Source organism: Panthera onca, chromosome A1 (genome assembly GCF_046562875.1).
Source record: "Panthera onca isolate mPanOnc1 chromosome A1, mPanOnc1 haplotype 2, whole genome shotgun sequence".
NCBI classification, from domain to species: Eukaryota; Metazoa; Chordata; class Mammalia; order Carnivora; family Felidae; genus Panthera; species Panthera onca.
Window position 1 is genome coordinate 113,878,379 of NC_138339.1, and position 21,541 is coordinate 113,899,919.

Below are 21,541 nucleotides of genomic sequence, written 5' to 3' on the forward strand. Positions count from 1 at the left end.
AGGAAAAACTCTAGGTTCCTTTACTGCTTTAACATTTTGTGATCCCATTAGAGCTAGTTCATTACTCATTTGATCATGTAGCCAGTCAAGCTCCCTAAAAATGGGGGTCACAGATATAATCCAGGCACAGCACTAAGAAATAAAAATGAATAAGATGAAGCCTCTGTTCTCAAGAAACTCATGGTCTGTTGGGATCCAGCAACATACAAACCAAAAAAAAAAAAAAATTATTGTCTGATACTCTAAGAGGATTTATAAGGTGTAATGGAAGTAAAAGAAAATAATTCTTTACCTGGAAAGAGGGAGAGGAAGAGGATTCAGGAAAGATTTGCAGGTGGGGCTGGATTGTTATAAATGACAAGAAGGAATTCTAACTAGTGCAAGTAGAAATGGAATGTAGTGAATCTTGTAGTTAGGAAGAATCTGACAGTAGGTCACAAAATGGAGGTCAGAAAGGCAAGATTGGCAGCCTGGAGATGAGACCCGGGAACTCAAAAACTCAGGACTTCTCAGTAGTTCACTCACTGCAGACAGGCCTTCTCTACCTCAGGAAAAAAAAATACATATGGCTTCCTGTAGTCCCAGTTAGCATTCCAATGGGAAGGAAGCACTTACTTTCAATGCTTCTCTATCCACTACGGGGAAGGACATTATACCTTTTCTGGCTCTGAATTATGTGCCACTGTTGCCAAGGAATACATCATAATGATTGGTCTTGTCAGGACCGTGAGCATCCTACCCATCATCCTACCCATTATCAAAGGGGCTGAAACCAAGAAGGAAGGAAATGGAAAAGCCACTGAGCAGAATAGGAGGCTTAAAACAATCCACACAAAGGAACCCCACAGTGTGAAGGATGGCTGTCCCACTTTCTGGAGTTCAAGCCCCACGTCGGGCACTGCACTGACAGAGCAGAACCTGCTTGGGATTCTCTGTCTCCCTCTCTCTCTGCCCCACTCACATTCTCTCTCTCAAAAATAAATAAATAAACTTAAAAAAAAAATATTATGTGAATATGGCCTCTGTCTCTCAAAATATCCTATTGTACTACATTCCCTTTCTTGTGATGATGTGAGATGATAAAAGACCTCTGTGATGAGAAGAAGCGAGGTGAATGACACAGGCATTGTGACAAAATGTTAGGCTACTACCAACCTGACAATTTGTCAGAAGAATGACCACCTGCTTCTGACCACAGTTAACCACAGGTAAATGAAACCTCGTAAAGCAAAACTGTAGATAAGGGGGTATTAACTACTTACCACAAACTGGGCAGCTTAAAACAATGGAAATGTGTTGTCTCCGCATTGGAGGCCAAAAGTCCAAGATCAAGGTGTCCACAGGGCCATTTTCTGTTTCAATGTGGCATTCTCCATGAATGTCTGTGTCTTCAAATTGCCATCTTCTTATAAGGACACTTGTCATTTTGGATATGGAGCCCACCCTATTCTAGCATGATTTCATCTTAAGTAATTACATCTGTGATAACCCTATTTTCAAATAAGGTCACATTCTGGAGACTATAAGCCAAGACTTCAATGCATCTTTTTCAGGGAACACAATTCAACACTTAACAACCATCTACCTAACCAGATGCTGGGCTCTTAGTTTTTTTCTGAAAGAAAAACCTTAAGCTTTTCATACTGTTAGCATACCCAGAAAAATCTCAAGGAAAGACAGTGGATAGAAGTATAATCCAACAAGGGAAACAAACAGAACTCAATCCTCATCGGAATAAAAAATGTTAAAAATACATAATGCAAAAAGCCTCTATAAACATGAAACTCCTAGTTAGAATTCATGGTCTATGCCTATGAAATGCACAGATTTGACTGCTCCATAAACATCAGCATTCTGCAATTTTCCTTGTTATATAAAACCATACAGTACTATATGGAAACATAAAATTGGTACTCAGTCCTTAAACCATATGTTTTAATAAGTAGCAGCTAATCAGGCAGAGCATTTGCATGTCTGCCATTTTGGGACTGTTTCAACATCTCCCAGGGATTGTAAATGTCCTTACTTGCAGCAAACTGTACCCAAAGTAGTAGCAAAATATAAGCCACAGCTATGCAATTATACTACAGTGAGAATGTGCTCTCAGCAGGTGAGAAAGCAAGCCCAGGCCAGGTGATTAGAAAAGAAACCTGGCAATGAAGGGAGGACATGGGGCAGAGGCCAGGTGAGAGAGTGCAAGCCCAGTAGATGCCATTTAGCTGTAATGCAAAGAACTTAGCTTTGTCTAAATGTTTAGAGCTATATGATGAGATATCTCCTAGCCTGGGACTGACCTTGTTACTTACCTTGGCTTACCTTGTTACTGACCTTGGCTTTACTTACTTTCTACTGAGTGGGAGAGAGACAGAGGTACGTATGGGAAAGGTGGGATAAGGGCTTCTCCCTGTTTTCAAGAGCTCTGAGTTAATCAATTGGTCTCTTATTTTTCTGAAATGAGGAACAAGGAACTATCAAGTGACTTTTGCTGCCCCTACAAATGATAAATACTTGTTAAGTAAAGAAGGTCCTATCAGTGGTCACCTAGAGTAGTTTCATTTGAAAGCTTTCCTCCTGTGCACCCCCAGGGGCCAGGGAACCCTAAATTCCACCAGAAGAGTTATTTGAAGGAAAGAGCTGCTCCTCTTCCTCAGGGTCCTGCTTTAAAATGCAAAAGCTCAGGTGCCTGGCGGGGGGCGGGGGCTCAGTCAGATAAGTGGGCAACTTCTGCTCAGGTCATGATCTCACTGTTCAGAGATTCTAACCCCACATCAGGCTCTGAGCTGACAGCTCAGAACCTGGAGCCTGCTTCAGATCCTGTGTCTCCCACTCTCTCTTCCCTTCCCCTGCTCGTGCTTTGTCTTCCTCTGTCTCTCAAAAATGAATAAACGTTTCAAAAACTTTTTTTTTTTCAATTTAGTATCTCCTTTCAGTTTCTAAAGTGCTCCAGTCAACTGAGCCCATTCTTGCCTACTGCCCACCCCTGCCACAAGGCCTTGGGTCTCCCACTAGAATGAAAGAAGAGGCTGGGCAACATTTCCTTCTTTACTTCCAGTAGCTAGAGATACCTGACATCTGGAAGGTAATCAATAATTTGTGGAACTTAACTAAACAACATGAAAATGCCCTTCAGTCGTTAATACTCTAATCTCTGGCCACCTACCAGTTCACCAGACGGGAGGGACCCCTAACATCAGGAAAACACTGGGCCACAGAGGGTAGAAAGAGCCCTCAGAGAAGACCAGCAAGTGCCTGAGAAAAGGTGAGCTTCTCTCACTACCTACCTACTGGGCCGGCCTTCCCTACCCACCAGCTGGGGACAGTAAACACCAAGGCCAAACTGCCAAGGGCCAAACTGCCAGGATCCTTCTCCAGACACACTCAGACAGTGGTCAAACGCTGTATGTGAGCCACCTGTTTCAGACTCTGAAGGTTCTTACTTCCTCTCTTTCTTGACTGTTTATCTTCACATTTATTTTGCTTCTCTTTCTGGGTGAATGTTCTTTTGTCCTTGTGATTAGATTAAATTTAACCGGCCCTGATTTCTAGAAATTAGGGCCTGTCACTAGCAGCATTTGTTCATGAAAGAGAGTATGCTCATTTCTCAAAGCAACAAGTGAAGAAATGCCCTTAAGAGGGAAAGTGCTTTAACAGCAGTTATCGGCCCAGAACACTTTTGTCTCTACAACCCAAGCAGGGGAAACATATAGATCAAGTGTCTGAGTGACTGTTACCACAGACAGCAGAGCTACCATGAAACCCAACACACACAACAACCCTTGAAGGTATTTGGTCAGTGAGTATTACATAAGCAGGTTCTGTGTGGGTCCTACTACTGAGCTAGGTGGAGAGAGACCAAGGAGGAGCTAAAGTCCCCATTGTTAAGAGATGTATAATCTAGTTAAAGGATAGAGTAAACTGGGGATTCTCAAAATGGGGTGCCAAAACCAGCAGCACCAGATGGAAACTTGTGAGAAATGCAAATTCTCAGGCTCTAGCCCTACTGAATCAGAAACTCTAGGACGGCAGGTGATGGCAACAACTTGTGTGCTATAACAAGCTCTCCAATAATTCTCATGCATGCTGAAGTTCAAAAGCCAGTGAAGTAGACACATACAAGAAGTTACGGATGATCATATAAGCGCACTGTCCACGGTAGAAGGCGGTGTGGGAGTAGGTTCTTGCTTGGCCGCCCACTCCAGCTTGTGTCTGGAGACGCGGTTTTGTTGCCTTCTCTCAGACACCATGCCCTTTCCTCACATTTCATAGACTCAGGATTTTGCCACTACACTGAGAGCCTAAGAGTATACTCTGTACTACTATTTGTGTTCTGAATTTGCCACCTGCTACATCGTCAAGCCAGCCCTGGGTATATGATACTGAATGACAAGACCAGAGGTCCCCAGGTGAGGTGCTTCCTTTGTTGCTGTAGGGGGAGCCGGTGAGCATACACCTGACTTCTGATGGCATAGAAGCAGAGAACAAGCAGCTCAGAGTTTCTCTCCTTGAAGACACACATCAGCCAGCCTTTACAGAACTGTTCTCAAATTCTATTTCCATTAAAGACAGACCAGATCATTCAAATAAACTCTTCTGCTGAAGACAACTTTTAATTTTTTTTTTAACGTTTATTTATTTTTGAGACAGAGAGAGACAGAGCATGAATAGGGGAGGGGCAGAAAGAGAGGGAGACACAGAATCAGAAACAGGCTCCAGGCTCTGAGCCGTCAGCACAGAGTCCGACGCAGGGCTCGAACTCAAGGACTGTGAGATCGTGACCTGAGCCGAAGTCGGACGCTTAACCGACTGCGCCACCCAGGCGCCCCATGAAGACAACTTTTAAAAGCTAGGTGAGGGGCGCCTGGGTGGCGCAGTCGGTTAAGCGTCCGACTTCAGCCAGGTCACGATCTCGCGGTCCGTGAGTTCGAGCCCCGCGTCAGGCTCTGGGCTGATGGCTCAGAGCCTGGAGCCTGTTTCCGATTCTGTGTCTCCCTCTCTCTCTGCCCCTCCCCTGTTCATGCTCTGTCTCTCTCTGTCCCAAAAATAAATAAAAAAACGTTGAAAAAAAAAATTTTAAAAAAAAAAAAAGCTAGATGAATTATACAAAAATATTTTCATAAAGGCTAACAAGAGAGGGAAGAATTACATGGCCATAGTCTAGTTAAAAAATGGAAATTCAGAGAGATGGGCCCCACTTCTGGGGCTGCCTTTGCCCTAAAGAGGTAGTTAAAAAGCAAAGAAGTACTTTCAGTAGCTCATGAGAATAGAAGAGCAAAAGACAGAACCTGCCATAAAGGGGCTCCAGGGAGCTGCTCACTGGTTGGTATCCTGAGAGCAGTACTCTAGAATAAAGTGCGAACCACGATTGAACCTGCTCTCAGTTGCAGCCAGATTGAAAGTTGTTTGAGTAGGGGTGCCTGGGTGGCTCAGTCAGTTGAGTGTCTGACTCTTGATTTCAGCTCAGGTTGTAATGTTGTGGTCATGAGATCGAGCCCTGTGACAGACACCACAATGAGTTTGGAACCTGCTTGAGATTCTCTCTCTGCCTCTCTCTCCCTCTCTCTCTCTCAAAATAAATTAATAAGCATTTTTTAAAAAGTTTTTTGAGTGTCCCACAAAGTCTGAAACCCTGCAATTATATTACCTTAACCCTGGACTGCACTTCTAATTACATCCAGGCACCTAGCAGAAGCAAAAGAAAATTCTCTCTGGTGAGAGATACCATTGTAGGTCTCAAATTATTTCTACAAGTAATGTTTTCAAACGTGGAGTCCAACACACAATCAAACATAACCAGGCCTCAAGGGGAGGACAATATGAACAATAATAGCACAATAACAATAGGAATGAACACACAGGTAATCCAAATAATAAAATCCCAGATAAAGACAATAAAACTACCATAATCAATGTGATCAAAAAGAAAAAAAAAGAAACCTGAGCAATTTTGGCATGAAATTGGAAAAGAGAGAAAGTAATGTTGTAGATTTGGAAAAGAAATCAGTTGAAATTCAAAAAAAAAAAAAAAAAGGGGGGGGCGCCTGGGTGGCTCAGTCGGTTAAGCAGCCAACTTCAGCTCAGGTCATGATCTCACGGTCCGTGAGTTTGAGCCCCGCGTCGGGCTCTGTGCTGACAGCTCAGAGCCTGGGGCCTGTTTCGGATTCTGTGTCTCCCTCTCTCTGACCCTCCCCCGTTCATGCTCTGTCTCTCTCTGTCTCAAAAATAAATAAACGTTAAAAAAATAAATAAATAAATAAAAATAAAAATAAAAAAAGAAATTCAAAACTTAAGAATACAATAACCAAACTTTAAAATAATGTACCAATTTACCAGCAGGTTAGAGAAAGCTGAATAAAAAATTAGTGAACTGGAAGTTATGTCACAAGAAACAATGAAACACAGAATAAAGGGAATGGAATATAGAAGGGAGTGGGGGAAAGATATAAAGGCCACAATGAGAAAATCAAATATGTTCAATTAGAGACCCAGAGAAGAGGAGAGAGAATGGGCCAGAGCAGATAGGCTTCAGGTGACTATCCTATTCTATCAGGCAGAGAGGTCCCTCTCATGGGGCCCCTAGAAGTGATCTTACACTCTACCACTTAGTGACACTATGCCTTGGGGGTGGGGAGTGGGAATGGAGGGGCAGAGTGTTAACAGAGAGGCCATGATATTTATCCATTTCAAACAAATACTTTCTGTTTTTAATATTTGAGAGAGAGAGAGAGTACAAGCATGAGTGTAAGCAGGGGAGGCCCACAAAGGCCGACAGAGAGAGAGAGAGAGAGAGAGAGAGAGAGAGAGAGAATCCCAAGAAGGCTCCACGCTGTCAGCACAGAGCCCGATGTAGGGCTCAGTCTCAGGAACCATAAGATCATGACCTAAGCCGAAATCAAGAGTCAGACACTTAACCAACTAAGTCACCCAGGTGCCCCACAAATAAATACTTTTTCAACGAATACAGTGGAAACACCTCAAATATTTCTATCACTCCCTTGAGCAGGCTTACTTCAAAGAACAAATTCACCAGGGGACTGTTACATTCTCCAAAAAGAAATACTCTAATTTTAGAGAAAGGTTCTAAAGGTGTTGATGAAAATGGAGGGTGGCAGCTGAATAGGTACCATCTAAGGCATTTAGGTAGTTGTGCCTCTAAGGCAAGAGGCCAACAACACAGTCTGTCCACCAGTCCCGGAGGGAGATGCCCAGGACTCAGGGCTAGACCCAGTCAGAGAGAGTGCTTCAGCAGGAGGTGCTCTGGTACACACAGGATGGCAGAGAGGTCAGAACTCCCAGTGTGACAGTCTCGAGCTCATCAAGGAACATAACTTGGCATTTGCTCAGTCAGGGCTGCAGGGAATAGAGCAGCCAGTAGCTCAGGAACAGCAAAGAGCCCTTCTAGGGGCAGCAGGGTGGTGGCCATTGTAAATCAGGTGTCCTCCTGCATCTCACACAACCCTGAGAACTGTGAATTGGTGCCATTTGCTTGGCTCCTTTATCACTTGTGAGCAGGTGAGGCTAGCAACACACAGGTGAAGTCCTCCAGAATCACCATCAAAAAAAAAAAAAAAAAAGGAGCACCCTGTCAATTATCTTGGTGTAGTTTATTCACTGTGGTTTATTCCTCTGTAGGTGTACAGAGAGCCACACATCAATTGCTCATCTGACCAATTCTCCCCCTCAGATTGAATGGGACCTTTCAACACAGAAATACCACACAGTCTTTATTTTGTGTGTTGCTCAGGTCACAAGACCTGCTGTGAAAAGGCAACTTCTAAACAAAACAGAAGCCAGTGGAGAAATAAGATTCACACTGTAAACAGAAATTTCTCACCCAGTTTTCTGTTGTATTTTAGGAAAACTACAGTGTAAACATGAGGCCAAGTTCTGATGGAATATAGTGAAATGGTCATTTTTAAAGTGTTTATGTTATAGGCATCAGCTTTAAGCTGATGACTTGGTAAGAATGATTCAGTTGGTTTAAAACATCTTACTGATATTTTCTGCTTTTAGAACATGTCAAAATGTAAAATGCCAACCAGAAATAAGATGATCTATACTAATTAAAAGGAATGTTCGTCTAAGAGAAAAGTTGAAGATCTCTAAAGGAAAAGGTGAATGTATTAAATGAGTCCTTCCTTCTTGTTTCTTAGTCTTGACCAAAAAGTTTATTTTAGATCTAAACATCCCCCTGACGTACTGTGAGCTTAGAATTTTCTGTATATTTTAATTAGAAAGAGAAACTAACCAGAAATAAAGAAGATAAACACAATGACTCAATAGATTCTTATTTTCCAAGCAAAACTACAAACGGTAAAAAAAAGCAGAAAAAGCAAAAGGCATGAAATGTTTGCAGTTCCACCTCACCTGAATGAGTATGGGTGAGAAAGGAGGTCTTGCCATCTACTGTGATGAGCAGGGGCGGCTGGCTCAAAGTTCTGCCCTTATTACCAGCTTGGCTACCATCCCAGGGACACAAACACCTTCAACATCAAGAGTTGATTGTCGATTGGGACTGACTGGCCTTTGGCTCACACTTTAATAATAGCAAAGTTGTGTTCTAAGAGGTCAGTGTGGATTAACGCACTTCATTTTCACAACAATTCCAGGAGGCAGGCCCTGTCATTGCCCTATTCTATCTGCAGGTGAAGGGCCTGAGGCATGGAAGTTGCACCCTGCCCAGCCCCGCAGTGGTGAGCCCTGGACTGGAGAGTGTGGGCTTTCACAGTCTTCCAGAGCAGTGCTTCCCAAAACACGGCCCATACAGCTGTCCCAGGGCGAGAACTGTTACAGAATGGCTTCAGGTAGCAATTGAAAGCAAGTCTTCTGAAACATTTATAGAAATTTGACAGTTGTGTTATATCTGTCAAAATTGTGATGGACTAGGAACGTTTTTAAGCTCGTCCTCCCCTACAGAGGGTATGAGAAGCACTGATCTGAAACTCAGAAACCATCCCAAGTTCAGCACTGATAAAAAGGACCCTGACTCCCCATCTGTCTTCATCTGGGGATCACTGTTAAGTGGCAGAGCATGTGTCCTGGGAAGGAGCCAGCTGCCCACTGAGAGGGACTGAGAAGACATAGGGCCAGGGGAGTTGGGAGAGCAGAGGTACAGGGCTGGCCATCTCCTCAGTTCTCTTCGTGAGGCCAGAACTTTCCCCCAGCGATTTGTAAAATTAGAAAGTGCACAGCTTCTGCGCCTTGCAGAGACTTCATTACAAATTTAGCATTGCGAGTGATCTTGAATCAGGTCATCCAATGCCTCCTTTCCCTTCCTTCCCTTAGGAAGAAACTGTAAGGGGCCAGGGTACCATGTTCCCTAGGAACAACAGCAGTTGCTATGGCATCTCCACACCTGTTTCTTTGGTCCATCTGATCCCAGAATGCCTCTCCTGCTAAACATTATGTTCCTTCCCTCTTGTAAAACAAATGCACCAATCCCTCTCCTCACTCTAGAAACGAAGAAGCATAAAAAAAGACCCTCAATATCTGAAGCAAGAAAGGCTTACCTTGAAGCCCAAGACAAAGATATGAAAGTCCCCTGCCCCTCAAGGGAGAGATGAGGAGGACAATGCAGGACACATTGGTCAGCTTTTCTCAGGCTCACTCAGCTTTGTTTTCTCAGGAATCTTATCCCAAATAAACCAAAATGGAGCTATTGTAGCTCCAAGGCCCCAGTTCACCACAAGCCTAACATTTACAGGGAAACTAAACAATAAAATGGAAAAGGCTTCGGCTGAGGTACTTTGGACCACAGGGCACAATTTTTGGTGGAGGAGATGAATGCTGTATGAAGGGAACTTCAGAGAGGAGTTGGCTGAGGCCGAGCACATGAAAATGTGCACTGCTGTGGTTCATGGAAAGTAAAAGAGAGAAAACACAGAGTGGCCACTCACCATGTGCAAACTAAAAACCCACTCAGGGTTGATGGGGGGGTGAGAGGGAGAGGATGGTGGGTGATAGATATTGAAGAGGGCATCTTTGGGGATGAGCACTGGGTGTTGTATGGAAACAAATTTGACAAATAAATTTCATATATTTAAAAAAAAAAACCCACTCAGTCTACTGCTGTCTTTAAGAGATGCAGGATGAGGGGAAAATTCTCACCACTCCTGCTTGATAGAAGACCAGATGGCAGGGAAGGCAATATTATTATTAAGGCCTGTGGCTTTTAGAGTTTACAAAGTGTGTTTGCACACGTGATCTCATTTAATCCCAGTCTTCATCCCAGGCAATAAACAGTAGTTTTTATAAACCCCATTGGAAAGGAATAATTAAGAAAGATGAAGAAACCCAAGACAATTTGCCTAGATCACACCATCGCTGTGTGGCATAGGGGTATCTGGCACAGAACTTCAGATTCTCTTTCCAGAAGCTTCCATGCAACAGCTACTTCATTCAGTGTCACTCACTTCTTGGTTCATATGTCCCAGGGGGTTTCATTTCATCAGCTACTATCAGGTCACTGAGACTTAAAAAATAAATAATGATATTAATGTTACCTGACCAAGTACCCATTACTATATTTATTGGAACAGTTCTTGTGTGTATTTGGCATGCTCTGTATAATCTTTGTGGCAACTTTTTAGTGGATCTGAATTCCAAATGTAATTATAAATACCTTTACATCAGCATATTTTTGCTGAATTTTTGGTCAATTAATGAATGAGTGAGTGAATGAATGTCTGTTAGAAGGAATATTTGCAATATCCTAACCTGAGTGTTCATCCCCTGGGGAGCTAACCAGAATCACTTGGAGTAGGCTAAGTTCCCAGTCTCCCTGCCCCCACCAGCCACTTACACATGCCAGGGGCCCACCTGTGGACACTGTGACTTTGTGGGAGAGTATGTAGCTTGGGGACCTACATGCTTCGAACCAGACCCACAGGTCTTCACTTCTGATTAAGAGCCACTTTCTAGGTTAACTCCCTCCTTCTACAAATGAGGAAATAGAGGTTCTGTGACATGTTCAAGGTCACACAGCTCATGGAAGAGAATACCATAACCCAACAAACACCCCACACTCTGGCGGAGTCTCCACTAGGAGTACTTATCAGAAAACATCATATGGTACCAAGGCCCTATGAATACCAACTGAAAAACTCCTTCCTCTCAGCAAAAACAACCATATCAGGCCACTTAAACAGTAAAAATGCAGGACATAATTTTTGTTTTTGTTTTTGTTTTCCATGTTTGGATGGACTATGGAAAGTTCTAGTTAAGAAGATAACCTGGGTAATAACTTCCAGAGTTAGCAGAGGAAACAGACATAGGTGATGTAGAATAAAATACCTAGCCATACACCCCTTAGCCTTTGGCTATCCAGAATGTCCCTCAGTATATCGCAGGGCCTCAGGGTCATCCCTCAGCACACATACACACCTGATCGGGTCTGCCCGAGTGCTATCACCTGTGTGAGGGCTTTGGTCAACTCCATACTCAAAGACCTCCACTTCCTCATCCCTCAAGATGCAGTCAGTGAGCTACCCAAGCTGCTTCTTTCCAGAAGAGATGGAGTGTCCTTGGAGGATCAGTGTGAGGAGTCTCTGGGAAAGGAACAAGGAGGGTTCCCTATGAGGGCCCCAGTGTGTGGAAACACTCAAGTGTCAAGTATCACATTCAAATGTGCTTCATGAGAAGATATGGGATATCAGGATAATGTGGAAGGGAACATTGAAAAGACTGAAACTATCATTCAGGGAAGAGTGGCTCTGATATCAGGGCCACCTTTTTTAGAAGATATTTAACAAACACATGAAATTTTTAAGAAAACAATCTTTGCCCTACTGAATTTTGTACAGACCCTCCTCTGAGCAGTGGTTTGCTGCCCCCTCGTGTTCATTTTATTTTATCAAAAAACTTTAACAAATCCTTATAATAATCCTTATTAACTTTCCATTTTCTTTTCCCTCCCAGTCTTTCTAAGGATAACTATCCCTCGAGTGTCACTGAAATAGCCAAATTAAAAGACAACTCGGTTAAATTAAAGACAAGCATCTTCCGGGGAGCCTGGGTGGCTCAGTCAGTTAAGCATCCGACTTTGGCTCAGGTCATGATCTTGTGATTCATGGCTTCAAGCCCCACATCGGGCTCTGTGCTGACAGCTCAAAGCCTGGAGCCTGCTTCAGATTCTGTTTCCCTCTCTCTCTGCCCCTCCCCTGCTCATCTCTCTCTCTCTCTCTCTCTCTCAAAAATAAACATTAAAAAAATTTTTAAAAAAGACAAGGGTCTTCTTACCACATACATGACAGTTGCTTACAGTAGAAACACAATTTCTGCTTCTCCTCCTAGTTGTCAGTCACCAATCAGTGCCATCAACATGGGAGCAGGAAGGACCCCAAAGGACCACATGACAAAACCATAACCACAAAAGTCACCATCATGTCACTTCAACATGGTCTCTTTAAGGAGAGGGTAATTGTCTACCTAAGAAAAGCCATAAGCTACTCCAGCACTTCCCTATCAGGCCAAGCATCTGTGGAGCAGTGTCTAGACTCCCGGGCCTCACCGCCAGACCTTGTGAATAAGTAGAGATGGGACAGTTGTATTTTTTAAAACTCCCCAACTAATTCCACTAAACATTCAGATTTGAGAACCACTGAACTACTACATGAGCAAGGATTGATGTGTATACAACAACTAAAAGACAGAATTTTTAAAATATTTTTAATGTTTATTTATTTTTGAGTGACAGAGAGAGCACAAGCAGGGGAGGGGCAGAGAGAGAGGGAGACACAAAATCCAAAGCAGGCTCCAGGCTCTGAGCTGTCAGCACAGAGCCCTACGCAGGGCTCAAACTCAAGGACCGCAAGATCATGACCTGAGCCGAAGTTGGACACTTAACCGACTGAGCCATCCAGGTACCCCAAGACATAATTTTAAAAAAAGAAATAAAAAGTCAATTTTTGATAGCAGAGAAGAGCAAGGAAGCACAATGGAGTCGAGGATTTTGTCTGGGGCCAAGAAGGGGCCCACCAGGGTGATACAGGGATCTGGGATCTGGCACCCAAGGTGAAAGAGCCCCATTATGGGAGGGGTGGAGGCAGTGGAGAAAGAAAGAAGCTTCTGTTGCTCATCTGCCCTAAGCAGGGCCAGGTGCAAAGCTCACACCATCACTGGTAGTCTCTTGGATCCTCTTCTGCGTAGCCAGGCAGCCACCACATCCTGTTTATGCTTCCCTGTCAATTTCTCTAAAATGCAGCCCTTCCATGTCTACAGTGCCCACTTTAATTCTGGCATTGAGGACGGGACAAGGTCAAAAGAGAAGGGGGCCTTTTCTATAACGTTCCCCTTACAAAACCATTTACTTAAAGATATTCTGCTGGTTCTGCGTTTTGTGTTTTGAAAGATGGTTTCCAAAGATTCCCGGGGGGCCCCTCTTTCAGGAATCCTCCAACAAGTAAAGGGACACAAACACTTGGTTTACTGTGGACAACTAAGCACCCATGTTATGTCCTCAATCTTTCCAGGACTTCACTAAAGTAATACGAAATGCATGGGAGACCTATAACCCACAGGGACAATTTTACAGGAGAGGATACAAGAGCAGGTGACTTGCTGGATGGAAGAAACTAAAGAAATATAGGGAAAGTTCCATGAACTGAAAAGATCTCCTCAATGCCTAGAAGAATAAATGAAGGAAGACCTACACAAAGTAATATCTGCAAAAAATTCCATGAGCCTGGGAATAAAGAAAGAAAAAAAGCAGGTCACATACAAAGGATCAGGAATTGTCATGCCATCAAACTTCTCAACCAGAGACACTGAAAGGCAATGGAGAAATTTCACAGGGAAAAGATTACCAACCTAGACATATACACATCAGGCCAAAGTATGTATCAAGAAATAAGACATGTTCAGACTTGAAAGGAACTCAAAATATTAAATAGGCACTCTCTCTTAGGAAGGTCCTTGGGAAGTTCCCTCCAGCAAATAAGGGAATAAACGCAGAAAATTAAATGTGTTAAAAGATAAACTGAACATTAAACATTAAAACTGTTAAGAGTTAAAGCCAAAATTGATTCAGGTAGTGTCAAACCAGAGGTGGGCAGGAGGGCTTCCCCAACAGGAGCAGGGGAAAAACTTATATAGAGAAGGTGTGGAGGCAAAGAAAGGAAATCATATAAGTGGTTATAACTTAAAGGTGAGTTGGCGGTCTGTGACTGGTTGTCTTTAGCATTTCAATTTTGTAACTTTGAGGCGTTTGTGGGCTTAGATTTTGGTTTGTTTGCATAGGCCATAATGCATTAAAACCTCTTCAGTCTAGTGGCCTCCTTGTTTAATTAATGTAACACATGGGACCCAGGCAAAAGGAGCTCCGACAGGGTTAAGGGATGAAGGCAAGTTGGAGGACAGGAGCTCTGTCTAGGCTCAGAGCACAAGCAGTTCAGCCTAAAGCAAGAAGACAGAGAAGGGGAAAAAATACGTTTGCTAATTTGGAAAATATCATTGGCATTTGACAAATCGGATGATGTGCATGCAAAATCAAGGCCAAGTGCATAAAAAAGTGAAGCCAATGAAAAAGTGAAGCAATTAATACCGGGTTAACTAAATGTTATATAAGAAAGGAAAAATTATGGGGGCGCCTGGGTGGCTCAGTTGGTTAAGCGTCCAACTTCAGCTCAAGTCATGATCTCACAGTTCATGGGTTCAAGCCCTGTGTCGGGCTCTGTGCGGACAGCTCAGAGCCTGGAGCCTGCTTCAGATTCTGTGTCTCCCTCTCTCTCTGCCCCTCCCTGGCTCGCACTCTGTCTCTCTTTCTCTCTCAAAAATAAATAAACATTAAAAATTTTTTTTAACTGAGAACAAACTGAGGGTTGATGGGGGGTGGGAGGGAGGGCAGGGTGGGTGATGGGTATTGAGGAGGGCACCTTTTGGGATGAGCACTAGGTGTTGTATGGAAACCAATTTGACAGTAAATTTCATATATTAAAAAATAAAAAAATAAATAAATAAATAAATTAAAAAAAAATTTTTTTTTTTAAAAACGAAAGGAAAAATTACTCCCAATATTAAGCTCAGCAGTGAAAAGTATGGTCTACAAAATGATGCCATTGTTATGTTTACATCAGGACATTGGAGAAGGGAATGAGGATGGACATTGGAGAAGGGAATGAGGTAGAGGCCAACCATCTACCCTAATATAAAGCCAGTAGCTAAAGTCTCAAATTGATAAATTCAGAAATATGAATTAATATGTTACCTCTGAGAGGCAGAGGTGAGAGTGAGACTGTTCTCTGAATTCCTAATGGAAGCTTTTGAATTTTGAACCATATGCATGTATTGCATTTCTGCAATTATTTTGTCAAAGATGCATCAAATGGATTCCCTCTGGCAGGATAGTCAATGAACTGCTCACAATGGCTGCCACTAGCGAAGGGAAATAGGAGGCTGGGGAAACAAGTGGGAGAGAAAAAATATTTTTCACCGAGCTTCCTTCTATATTTTTTAAATCTGTGCTTTGATGTTGTATTATGAAAAAGATACGTGATTTTTTTTTCCAAGGCTAAATAAACAGGAGTTGAAAATGGTTGCCCCTGGACAGTAGAATTGAAGAGAATGAAGGAGTGGAGAGTGTAGGTATATCTTGTATCATTTTCTATTTTTATATACAAAAAGATTTTTTGCATTAGTTTTTTAGCATTATATTTTAGTATTATATTTTTAAAAATAAGCATATGTTATTCTATGTATAAATTTTTAATAATGTTAATGAAAGCTATGACATTGTTTCTTGGACACCAAAGTTTTAAACACTGTATAGGCTGCACCATTAGGCTAGCAAAGGTGATCCTGACCGGAATTCTGTAGTCAAGGATTTTCCCAATCATGGAAAGCTCTTTGGCCCCCTCTGCTGGTAAGTGATGCACTTGTCAACAAGTATGAAAATACTGCTTGGATGTCTTCCCTAAGAACATCCTGTAAGCTAACAAATTCATTAGCTGAGTAGTTTTATTCCTATTAAAACCGCCACTAAATTATCTGAGTATGTTCTACAACAACTGGTGGTGTCATAGAAGGAAACATTTCCATTTGACACTTTTCTATGAATTCTAAAGAACTTTTTCCCCTCAGCCATTATTTTCACATACTCAAAATCTTGGGCCAGCTGGCTGGCTCAGTTGGCAGAGCATGTGACTCTTGATCACTCTTGGTTGTGAGTTCCAGCCCCATGTTAGGGGTAGAATTAACTTTAAAAGAAAAATAAACAAAGTAAATAAATCAATAAAATCATCTGGTGCTCAAAGATGCTTTTCTCTCATGCCAAAACTGCAAGAGAATATCAAATGGTAAATTTAAAGATTTTTTTCATCCTTGCAGTTAAGTTCCAGATGCCATATGGTCAGAAATAAGTTCTCTGAAGATTCATTAGTCTTTGCTGTCTAAGGGGACTTTCTCTACCTCCTGCCTCAGATGGGAAGAATCCCTAGAGAAAGCCTAGACAGGCAAAAATCCACCTAATCTCATTCACATGTCTAGAGAGAGTTAGCAAAGACTTTTATGGATTTTCTTTTTGTTTTTCTTTCATTACCTGGAATACATGCTGGCTTTAAAACTTAGACCCATTTTTAAATTGTCATAGCATCCTTTCCACAAAATCCTTTTTGAAACTTTTTTTTTTTTTTAGTATATTTATTTTGAGAGAGAGAGAATGAGAGAACAAATGGGGTAGGGGCAGAGAGAGAGGGAGACAGAGAATCCCAAGCAGGCTCCACACTGCACTGTCCCTGTGGAGCCCAATTCAGGGCTCAAACCCACCAACAGTGAGATCATGACCTGAGCCACAATCAAGAGTTGGGCATTCACCCGACTGAGCCACCCAGGTGCCCTAAAACTGTGTTGTTGTTGTTTTTTAATTGCATACCCTATGACCCAGCGATTTCACCACTTAGTGACTCTCCCAGAAAAACAGGCACATGTATACAAGGCTACAAGGGTGGGGACTGCAACATTGTTTGTAATATCTAAAAAATGAGAACAATCTAACTACCCATCAGCAAGGGAAGAGCCAAATAGATGGTGGATTATCTATGCTATGATTGATTACTTAAGCTATCCAGCATTTCATAAGAATAAGGTAGTTTACATGTGCTAACATGGATATATATCCAAAAAACACAATAAAGGGAAAAAAGTATATTGTAGAAAGATCCATATGGCATGGTGTCATGTACTTTTTTTAATACTACAAATTCTCTCCATGTGCATAACCATGTAAATATGCAGAAAATATCAGGAAGGCCACATACTAAACAGATAGCAAGGGAGAGAGAAGGGAAGAGGGCCAGGAGTGGTATGCAAAGGCTCCAGGTTACAAATATATGGATTCATTAATTACATCAGTAATTAAAAATTAATGTAAAGATAATCTTGTCTCCATCCCCATCCAATCCCTACTCCACAGAAGTAATCAACCTTAGGAATCCTTCCCTAACTACTGCATCTGCAATGTCCATCTCTCGGTGCAGTAGGATAGGGGAAGTAGGACTGGAGTCAGCCAAAGAGTTCTGCCCTTCTAATCCCAAACTAGTTTAGGAAATGGTAGAGAATGGCCTCTGGTAAATATATATATATGTATATACATATATATATATGTGTATATATATATGTGTGTGTGTATATTATATGTATAATATATATAATATATATGTATATATGTGTGTATATACTATATATAATGTGTATATATGTGTGTTATATTATATATAATACACACACATACAAAATGTATAGTTTTAAAAAAATTTTTTAAAGAATCCTTCCATAACTTTCTCTATGTTCAAAGATACACAAATATAGATGCACATAGACTTCTTTCTCCTCTTTATTTTTCTAAAATTGAATTAAACTACACATAATATTCTATAATTTTCTTTTTTCACTTAATAATATTTCAAAGATACTTCCTCAGGTAATATATAGATATACTTCATTCTTTCTAATAGGTTCACAATAATCCATAGAATGGATGTATCATAATTTATTCAAAATTCCCTTATTTATGAACATTTCGGTTGTTTCTACTGACTGACTTTTTGCTACTATATTATAGAGGTATATGATACATACACATATCATTTGTATGTAATATGGTGGCAAAAATACAGGTATATGTGAGGAAATATATACTCATATGAAATAGCAAAAAGAAAGAACCAGAACTTATCTTTACATCCTGCCATTTTTTTCTGAGGAGTGCTGGATCAAAGGGCTTACAGATTTATGGTTTTGTTATATAATGAAAGCTATTTGTTTGTTTCACATGAGGGATGGAATATATCCAAATAATTTGTTTGAATTATGCAAGATAATTTGGGGTGGAAGAAAAGATTTATTAACACATAGAAGTAGCAACCTAAACTCAAACTGGGTTTAAGGATTAAAAAATAATACGTGCAGTATTTTTCTAAATTGCCTTGCAATATTATGCCACCTGAGGGCACCGGAGACTTAAAAATATTTTCACCACGTTTTCTGAAATAAAAAGTTCCTCAAATTTCTTCAATGAACATTTATTAAGCATTGTTCATTTTTTATGAACAAGGAGATGTAACAAGGATATAAGTACAAATAAAGTATGATCAGTGCCCTCAGTGAGTGAGTTCAAGGTCTGGTGGGAGTGGTCTTAGTGCTACAGAGGAAAATGTCATGTTTTGAATTACTTACTGGCATTTGGTGTAAGTATATTCCATCTATCCTCGACACTGGTTCTCTAACTAGAGCCCAGGTTCCTGAGAATCTCTGAGACTCTTTGAGGGTTGGTTCAGTTCACACTATTTTTGTTATAATACCAACATGTTTTCACTTTTGTCACTTTCCTTTTCTCATGCATGTACAGTGAGACTTTCCAGAGACTTCAAGGCATACTAATGTTATTGCTCTGCTAATGAAATGCGTTTATATACTGTGTTTTTAAAGAAATTTATAAGGTACAAGGGAGCTTGGGTGGCTCAGTCAGTTAAGCATCTGACTTCAGCTCAGGTCACGACCTTATGATTCATGGGTTCGAGCCCCACATCGAGCTCTGTGTTGACAGCTCAGAGCCTGGAGCCTGCTTCAGATTCTGTGTCTCCCTCTCTCTCAGCCCCTCCTCTGCTCATGCTCTCTTTCTCTCTCAAAAATAAATAAACATTAAAACATTTAAAAAACAAGAAAAGAAATTTCTAAGGTAGCAAGGTGATTCAGTCCCTCCTTTGCCACAGGAGCCCCCTTTCTGGCCAGACAGCAAGCAAGACGACAGGGTATGCAAGCATCTCTGACTACACAAGCAAGCAAGATCTGTGCCCCAAGGGACTCCGGCCCACCCCGTGCCAGATTCCAAGCCCCTGTCAGCCTCCAGCTGGTGGGCATCCTGTACCAACTTTTCTTGAACGTGAAAGGGAATTCTCCTCTTTGCTGAGATTATATGGTACCTGGTGATTCTGATCTGCTTCAGTGCCTCCACACCAGGATACTCCTCCCTGGCAGTAGTGGAGATGATCCTTGCTGCTATCTTCTTTGTCATCTACATGTGTGACCTGCACACCAAGATACAAATCATCACTGGCCTAGAAGTGACTTCTTCTGAACCCTCATAGCAGCCATCCTCTACCTGATCACCTCTATTTTCGTCCTTGTTGAAGAACCACTCCAAAATCATTGCAAGGGTACGGGCCTAATCAGTACGTGCCTCTGTGGCTATCATGCCCTTACATCACCTTCCAGTTGACGTAGCACAGACATAGAGCAGCCCCTACTGAACCTGCAGATGGTGCCATGTAGGTGAACTCCCTTCATTTCTCTCTGCAACCTGCAAATAACACTTCCATTTAAATAACTCCTCCCCAGCCCCACAACACTCCCAGCCAACTCCCAGCCCTTTAATTGAAGTAAAAGTGCCTTTATTGGGACCATCCTGGGTATGGCCGTCATTATGCGTGTGCCTATGCCTCCCTTCCTTCTACAGCATCCAAAAGGAGGCCTTAACATTCAGGTAAGGGTGCATACTCCAGGCAGAAAATAAACGGGTAAACTGCTGGTACTTCACTATGAATCAAGGTGGTAACACCAAACAGTATTAGTAATAATTCTATTTTTTAATTCTCAGACACTAATAGGAAGGTGAGGGGGGAAAATAGTCACTTAAGAATGTTCTGCTTGGGGCGCCTGGGTGGCTCAGTCAGTTAAGTGTCCAACTTTGGCTCAGGTCATGATCTCAAAGTTGATGAGTTGGAGCCCTGAGCCTGGAGCCTGATTTGGATTTTCTGTCTCCCTCTCCCTCTCCCCCTTCCCTGCTCACACTCTGTTTCTCTCTCTCTCTCTCCCTTAAAAATAAACATTTAAAATTTTCATTTTTAATTGTTTTTATGTTTTATTTATTTTTGAGAGCAAGCGAGACAGAGCATAAGCAGGGGAGGGGCAGAGAGAGAAGGAGACACAGAATCCAAAACAGGCTCCAGGCTCTGAGCTGTCAGCACAGAGCCTGACATGGGGCTCGAACTCACAGTCCTTGAGATCATGACCTGAGCCAAAGTCGGACGCTTAACCAATTGAGCCACCCAGGAGCCCCCAAAAAATTTTTTTAAGAATGTCTGCTAAAAAGGCACCTGGGTGGGTGGCTCAGTCGGTTAGGCGTCCAACTCTTGGTTTTGTCTCAGGTCATGATCTCACAGTTTGTGGGTTTGAGCCCCGCATTTGACTCCACGCTGGCAGCACAGAGCCTGCTTGGGATTCTCTGTCTCCCTCTCATCTCTCTTTCACAAAACAAATAAAGATTTAAAAAAGAGGAATGTTCTGCTAAAACAGTAAAAGTTATTAATTTTGCTAGATTTCAACACTTGAGTGCATGCCTTTTTAATATTCTGTGTGATGCACTGGGACGGACATAAGGCTAAATATTCCAGGTCATGTTACTCACATTTTGCTATCAGAAAACATAAGGCAAATAAATTACATGAAACGTCTAAGTGAAAGCAGCTTACATTTCTTACAACTTTGAGATGAATCACAATGAAAAATAATGAAAACTTTAAAAGTATGAGCTAACACATTTAGTTTCCTTAAGACCAAACAATCTAAGTCAAAAGGACCATGACAGTGATCAGCACCAAGATTTTCCCAAATGCAAGAGGTCCTTCACAGTATCTATGAAAACCAGTCACCAAATTCTTGCTTGAATACCGCCACTGCTCACTCTCTCCTTACAAGCAAACCATTTTGCAAGAACTCTAGTAAAAGATTTTTCATTCAGTGACAGAACTCTGCAGCCATCCAACATCTTTGAATTGGCCCTAACTGCTTCATTAAGGTTGCCTGATATAGTAAAAAGCACAATGATTTAGGAAATTAGAAGCCCTCATTCAAGTTCCAGTGCACTCATATACTAGCAGGAAAACTTTGGGCAGTTTGCTAACCTCCTTGAGTTTCAGATTGTATGAATGGGGAGTACTAAGGCTATTCACTACACTCCAGCAATTGGTCTAAGGTTCAAAGAAGAACATGTTTAAGATGGCGGAAAAGCATGGAAGGGTTTTTTTTTTTTTTTCGCCTCTTGCACCCATGAAAA

General features: G+C 41.8%; 1 long non-coding RNA gene and 1 pseudogene across 1 annotated transcript; both read left to right on the forward strand.

Annotated features, from left to right (window-relative positions):
- The first annotated feature begins 2,921 nt into the window (after positions 1-2,921).
- LOC132675174 (uncharacterized) lies at positions 2,922-4,528 on the forward strand. Its single transcript, XR_009608702.2, has 3 exons — positions 2,922-3,079; positions 3,164-3,259; positions 4,430-4,528. It is a non-coding gene; the product is annotated as an uncharacterized LOC132675174 (long non-coding RNA).
- A 6,796-nt stretch (positions 4,529-11,324) lies between these two features.
- LOC132680417 (proteolipid protein 2 pseudogene) lies at positions 11,325-20,361 on the forward strand (annotated as a pseudogene).
- The last annotated feature ends 1,180 nt before the right edge of the window (positions 20,362-21,541 follow it).